Source organism: Melozone crissalis, unplaced genomic scaffold (assembly GCF_028551555.1).
Source record: "Melozone crissalis strain CALT ecotype California unplaced genomic scaffold, PUWL_Pcris_2 ptg000042l_1, whole genome shotgun sequence".
Classification (NCBI taxonomy): Eukaryota; Metazoa; Chordata; class Aves; order Passeriformes; family Passerellidae; genus Melozone; species Melozone crissalis.
The window spans coordinates 8,684,210-8,691,989 of record NW_026535820.1 but is presented as its reverse complement, the minus strand read 5'-3'; positions in this window follow the sequence as shown (position 1 = coordinate 8,691,989).

The following is a 7,780-nucleotide window of genomic DNA, read 5'->3' as shown; positions in this document are numbered from 1 at the left end:
ACCATCCCAGAGGTTGTTCAAACACAACTGTCACCAGACCTAGATCTGGTTGTTTATAATTTTATCCAGCCTGATGTTGAAAACCTCCAAGCCTGGAAACTCCACAACCACATCCTACTCTCACAGAGAAGTTTTGCAAAAGCCTTTTGTTACACCATCTGCATTTGCCAAGAAGGGTGTAACCCTAATATCTCTGTAGGTATGCCTCAAGCTGCTATGAAATTGTCTCTTTCCCTTCTCCCTGCTATAAGCCCAAGTTACAGTAATAATAACAAATACAGTCATAATTTTTTAATAGTCATAATTTCTCTTTATCTACTGGCCATGATACACTTTGCATGTGTTTTGATATTTTGCAATGAGACACTGATGCTGGCTCATCTTATGGTGTCCACCATAGGCTTATTTTTCTATAAATAGTTCATTCTTTCACCTCACAAAAAGTGAAAAAAAAAAAAAAGACATTGGAACATCAATTTTTCGACATCTCTCTTAGCACTTATAGAGCAGCTGTGTGATACCTTAGCACTCTTAAAAAGAGTAAATCGCAACAGGAAAAATGTAGATAAACCTTAACTTCATTGCTAGGCCAAGACAATGAGCTTAGTAAGATTGACATAGATATAAATTCATGCTCATGTTTACAGTTGCCATTATTTTGCATTCTAAAAGAAATTTTCTAAATTTAATTCAGTGTTTTCTAAATCAAAATGGAGGCAGAGAAGAACAAATTGCTCTATGAGCTCACAAGCCAAGTCCCAGACTCCAGATAGAGAGCCCAAAGAAGAGAAATTTCTCATTCCCTACAATTTAGCCCTTTCAGTGCAAAGTGAAAGGTACACTCTGTACCTCTAGATAAATGCACTCCTGCCTCTGCTTCTACTGTCTATAGCACAGAGGAGCTGAAAGTTCCTGGAACTGCTCACCTAACATTACTCACCTAAATTCACCTAACATTACCCCAATCCTTTCCCAGTTAATCTCCCAGCACAAGTTTCTGCTTCCTAGGACACAGTCATGCACCAGGAACTGAGAAGGAAAGAAAGGAAGTGGCAATTTGGAAAGGTTTTGATTTTTAATCAGCTATAAATCATTTAATGCCTTATAACAAATGAGAAATTGAAAACAGATTTTTTCTTCAAATCTGCCTCCACCATCACAGAAATTGTTCTGTAGATTTGTTCCTTTTCTTTTTTACATACAAAGTATTTGAAGCCAACCTAGGGCTCTGAAGGAAAATAGAGAAACAGAATAGTCTCTGATGTTTCAGATGTCTAACAGCTTTTTTGATAAAAACTGCTCAGAAATATACCTATTTTAACATCCACACAAAGAAGAGAAACTCAAAAGTTACTCATGCCAAAAACCATCGTACATCTCAGACAAAAATTAGAACTTTGTGATGTTTTACTTTTAATTACCATCCTGAGTTTTCTTATGAGAGAGTTATGCAGGATTTATCCCTGGGAGGATTTTCAAAGTACTCAAGTATTTGCAGTTCTGATTAAGGACTCACAAACCCTTCCCCAGCAGCAATCAGCTGAATAAAGCTGTTTAGATTTGAGTCAAATCCCATCATAAAATGCTTTGGAGAGTCTTCAAGACATGAAACACTCCTGAGACAAAACTCCTGTCTCTGCATAAAAATCAAAGGTTTCTACTTAGGGTTACAAGAAGGAAACAGAGCATGAATCCACCTCATATCCTTACAGAGGATGATCTGAATTTCTACCTAAAGTAATACAGTTTTGCCCTTTGGCTAATGCTCACAATTTTTAGGGAGAAATGGCTGTACTGAAGCAGCAGGAAATTCATGTAATTCATCATCTGAAGAGCCTCAGATGTTCTGTCCACTCTGTAACTAAGGGCACCATAATGGTGACATAGGAGAAGGATTACTACAATGAACCGCTTAAAACAAGAAGCATATGATCATACTGATCTGAGAAAACCCCTTTTTATAGCCATTTTTATTGCACACTTGTGAAGGTAGAAGTGTTAACAAAAGGCTCAGAGTATGATATTTGTAATATTGCTCAGATCTGTGCCTTTGAAAATGTAAAGAAACCCCCAAATCCCTTGATGGCTCAAAAAGGGAGGACAATTCTTAACAGTCTGTTACTGTCAGGAATTTTAATATTCAGTATAGCAAAATAAAAGGTTCTTCCATCAAGAGAAAAATATTTCTAGAGATGTTGAAAAGCCTGCAGTGTTGAACCTGAAAATCTATTTTTTTTACATTATTTGTCCCATTTTTAAATAGTGTCATCCACAAACTAGGGCATGGCAGACAAATACAGATGAGTGGGTTCTCCAATATGGAAAACATATTTGAACCATTAATTATTCATTACCATTTCAAGCAAACTCCCTGTTCTTTGTCGTTAGGCACTTACAATATCATACTGAAATATTGAAGCATAAAAGAGTGAACTTTGTATTTTTAATAAATTTTGGTTTTAATGCATGTTAGTTCAAGTAAGAAACACCTACAAACAAAAGAAGAAAGAACTACAAATCAAACCAAAACCTAAGTAATTAATCTATGCATTTTTTCTGCTTTGGCTTAAAAGCAAGTTTTATTAAATACCATGGATGGATATTTTCTTCTTGGCTGTCAATATGTAATCATCATGATTTTTCATCTCATTTTGACATGAAATTTTCAGACTAAATATTTGGTTTGAGTGATCATTGACATAGTGCTTACATCATGCCTCTCTCCAAGTTGTGGATCTGTGGATCAGAAGTGTGGAGCTGATAGTTGAAGTGTTCAGTGCATGAGGAGTTGGCTGGAAGGTCCCATCCAGAGGGCAGATGGAGCTCAGTGATGCTCCATGGGGGCCCACACTGAGACCAGTGCTGTTTTATACCTCCATCAGTGGCACAGTGGGCTTGAGTGCACCCTCAGCAAGTTTGCAGGTGGCCTTGCCTCTGGTAAGCCCAGTGAATGTGTAGGACAATGAACCACCATCCCCACAGACACACAGAGAAGCTCAGCCAAGTCCTGATGCAGAGAGACTGCACTGCAGAAAGTGCCTGTGATGAACACAGACCAAGAAAGACTCAGTGATTCAAAGCATTTCAATTTATAGTGTGGACAGCTGCTCAAACAAACAGACAATGCTTTCTCTTTTTTTTTTTTTTTTTTTTTTTTTTTTTTGTTAACACTGTCTTTCTTTTCTTAATTCTCTTTCATCTCCCAAAGTAGCTAAGCATTTTCACATTTTAAGTATTGCATATGCAGTTCTATGTAATTAACAGAAAGAATTACTTGCACACATAAATAACAACTCCCAAATAAGCTCTCTATTTAAAGTTAGGATGCCTAGCTTTCCCCAGCTCTTCTTTTTGCTGTTGTTAGATTTTCTGGTATCTGTACCATCCCTCTGGCAGACAAGATCACATTTACATTGTTTTCACTAGGAGAGCAACCATCCCTGCAGGAGAATGAAGTTTGGGATGTAGCAAATGGATGTTCTCCAGAACTACTCCTCTCTCTCATCTTGCCTCAGGTTTGGCTGACTGAGAGTCTGTGGACAGCAATGCACTCCTGCTTCAGCTGGGCAGCTGGAGCAAGGGCCACATGGGCCTTACTTTTTTTTCTCTGTCCCACAGCCCTGGAGGTGACAGTCGCTAGAAGTCCATGTGGTACAAATTAAAGGCAATGCAAAGAAAGAAGTAATATCACATTTTTAATACAGTACTGGAAGGCAATTGTGGATGAAATCACAACTAGTTTCCTGCAAAAGGCTGAAAGAGAAAATTACTTCTGTTTTCTTCCTGAATGTGAGAAGTGAACACAAAGGACAAGAAATGCAAGTGGCAAGAGATAAGAAAAATAAACTCCAAACAACTTCAGTAGCAAGAAGCTGATAAAATATTAGTGTGTTCACTGTTCTTGCAAGCACAGTGGCCTGAAAGAGCCTGGAAATGTGTGATGAAGTTGCTTCAAGATGTAACAATTCCAGATAAGGATGGGTACAATTGCTCTCATGTTTAAGAAAGGTCAAAAAGAAACCTGTTCTTTGCTATCTTGAAGGAAGATCTAATTGTATCAGTTGTGCCCGCTTAACTGAAGACATGTCACAAGCGAGGAAAAAAAAAGGTGACTTTTCTTTGTAAAAATGAAACAGGAGTGTAAGCTCATGGGCATCAAGATCATTTTGGCTCTTCAGGGGATTCATGAAAAGACAGAGCCCTCTACTGGCCTCTGCTCCCCTCTGTTCTCCTCTGTTCTAAGCCTTTTAGAGATCCCAGAGTCAACACTAAAACTTTTCTGCCATAGTGTTCTTGGTAGAAATCTGTCAGGATGGAGTGCAATTCAGGCTCCAAAAGCCATTGTTCCACCTGCCTAAAACTATTTTCGTAAGAGAAAATTGTTATCTTATCAGAATGGCAAAGAGAGATCTGGGTTACTTCAGTTCAGTTCCAGTAGAAAATGTTGCATACAGGAAATATTTACTTTTGCTTAGATAAACTAAAATCTTTACTGCTGATACAAATATTTACAACAGGTTCAAGTATTAAGATTCCAGAATATTATCAGAAGCAGGTTAAAGCCCTTTCCTTTCCCCTAGTACAGATCTCATATCTACTTTGTCCCCTTTACTTATTTTAGTTGAACACTATCCCCTTGCAGAAATAGAACGTACACCATGTTATTGTCCCTCTGCAAATACAAACAGAACATACCCACTCAGCCCAGGTGGATTTCAGATGAGAGCACTGCAAACTTGACACATCCTTAATTCTATAAAAAACACATTCATTTGTAAGAAAAATGAGTAGTTTTCAAATATAACAGCCAAATCTGTCAAGTTTCATTTCTCTCCATACCATAACAGAATTATTACCTATTAGCACAATGTTTGTTGTGCTTTTTATTTAGAACACAGCAGTTAATTTGGAAGAATTCCTGTAATTTTACTTAAAATGTATGACAAGTAAAGGGTCACCAGGATTATGCCCACAGCAGAGATGATGTGCAGCCACTCCATTTTGTCTGCCCTGATTGCAAAGCATTCCCACAGCCCTTTCCCAGCCAGTCTCTGAACAGTCTCTGCTTCTGTACCCACTGCTGGTGCCAGGCCAAACTTCCATCCTCTCCAGCAGGACTTCAACCCCTTGCTGGGGATCAGAAATTCTCTTCGACTGACAGACTCCTAGAATACCTTTAAGCAACTGAGTTAGGGCCCAGGCCAAGGTAAAACAGTGCTGTGCAGCCTTATCCTGGAAAACAGTTTAGCTATTGTAGCAGTGTGGATGAAGCAACATTTGTAGGAGGGCTTTTAGTGACAGAAGAGCCTTCAGCTCAGTTGGTTAGAGCAGTTTTGCAAATGATGCCAAGCTTGTGGATTTGGTCCCTGTATGGGCTGTTCACTTAAGAGCTGGACTCTTTGTGGGTTGCTTCCAGCTCAAAATAGTCTGTGTGCAGGTTGTACTTAGTGTGCAGGATGCCTGTGTGCAAAGAGGTGAGAAGTCTACTCAGGATCGTCTTGCTACTGTACAAAGAAAGAAAGATACAAATGGCTCTCAGGCATGCACAGCATAAACTAAACATATTGCATTTTTAATGAACTTAGCTAACATCTATAAATCAAATATGGACAGCATGATTGTCTGAAGAGAATAAACAAAACCAAGAAGTTATGGAACACAAGAAATGCAAGAAGCTGACCCAACAGACAAACAGGAGACATAAATTTGGTTTATGTTGTTGAGAAGCAGGATCCCACCATGGGCTGTACAGTTTTTGTATAGTGTTACATACTACCTTTCACGCTACTTTAAATAATGAAACTTGCAAAATGCTGGCCCTGGGGCAGGATATGATAGATCAGGTGTGAGAAAGGCACATTTGAGAGCCTCATGTAAAGGGCTGACAGCATAGAGCACACATCTGCCTCTATCTGGACCCTTCAGGCTTCCCAAAGGATACAGCTGTTTACAACAAGCCATGTACCACATGCACACAGACATTCACTGACTCACTGTGCAAGGCAGGAAGAATCCCTCCTCCTCTGGATTGCTCTCGGGATCTCTTGCTGGTCAGAGTGACCCTGAGATATGTTAGAAAGTCTCTTTTCCCAGCCCAGCAGTTGAAGGAGGAGTCAGAATTCTTCATTTCTTGGTCTCAAGGTTGTTTATTGTTCCTTATCTGTAAAATTCTTTCTCCCAACCTGCTGAGGTCCACTCAGCAAGACAGTCAGAGGCACTCTGCCTGCCCCCAGGCAGTGTTATCTTTTTACACTAAAAACTACGTGTACAATATTTACAATTACTTTCCAATACCTATCACCTATGTTAGACAGTGAGCTTCTACTCTAAACCAATCTAAAAGTGCCAACATCACAGCAGAAGATGGAGGCCAAGAAGAAGAAGGAGAAAGGCTGGACACACCCAGATCCCTCCATCTTGCTCACTGAACCCCCATTCTAAAAGCCCCAAAAAATCTATTTTTCACCCTGTGATAAATTCACTATCATTCTACTTAAACTTTTGTGGCTGGTAATTCTTCACATAAGGTTGGCAATTGCTTTTTCCAAGGGCTAAATCAAAGGCACAGGGGTCTTGGGCTCTGTGCCAAGGTCTCTGAGCCCCCTGGGCAGGGGCTCCAGTCCTCCAGGGCAGCCAGAGTAATTTTGTGGGTTCCAACAGGTTGCATCTTCTCTGAAGTGGTTTGAAGCATCACAACAGACTCCAAATTCCTGATCTTGATAGATCACACATGACCTAGGGTTTTCAAAACATCTGTATACAACTCCGAGGCATATGTTGCCTAAGTCCAGGTAGACGATTGCGTTGTACATCCAGTCTTGCTCATATTGGTAAGGGTGAAAAAAAACATATTTGAAGTTGCATCCAAGAACTGCCCAAAATGCCATATTGATGTGAGACATTAAAGGATCTTTCAACTTGCTCCATGGTTTCACATATGAAGAGTGGTACACTAATAGAATAAGGGCAAATACTGGTACAGTTACTACCCTGCTACTCCTCATGGAAAGAGATTTGAGCAGAATGGTGTAGCATAATTAGGAAGAGATGTGGAAATGATGCTGGAAAGAAAACTTTAGATCCAAAGAGCAATATTATCTGGGGGATTTCTAAGCGCTCACTTTCACAAACTGACCAGCTTTCACAGCAACACAGATATGAAAACAAAACCAGTGGAGACCTTGAATTGTATTTACCATAAACTTGGCTCGACTTATCAGTAACTCCTCAGGCTGGAAGTCTCACACACATGATGGATCCAGTGCAACTGAAGCAACATGATGTGCATTACTGGAAAAAAAAAATCTGGAGCATAAAGAATAAATACCCCCTAGAAATAAAAAATATAGATGAACACCCTCATAAACCAGTATTTTCAGAGAATTTATTTATAGAATTGTTATTTCAATTTGGCACACAATTGGAAAATGCTGTGCAATACAATTTGGTGGGACAAGAGTAGAAATGCAGTAGTGTTGCTGATTCTTTGGAGAGAATAAATGAAATATGTATTGCAAATAAGGAACAATTGGTGTAGAAAACAATGTTACCTGAAAGTGGGCTTTATCAGCTGTAGAACACAAAAAAACCTGAAAGACCTCAGACACTGGGATGACATTTCCAAATGCAGACTGAAGCTGTTAAGAGGTAACTTTAGCACAACCCAGGTTATTTGCTCTATTGACAGAGGTTGAGCTTTTCAGAATTTAGTTTTATTTACTGTTCCTGTTTTATCTGACTTGGTGCTGCTCACATTGAGTTCTGTGGAATAGTGCTATTG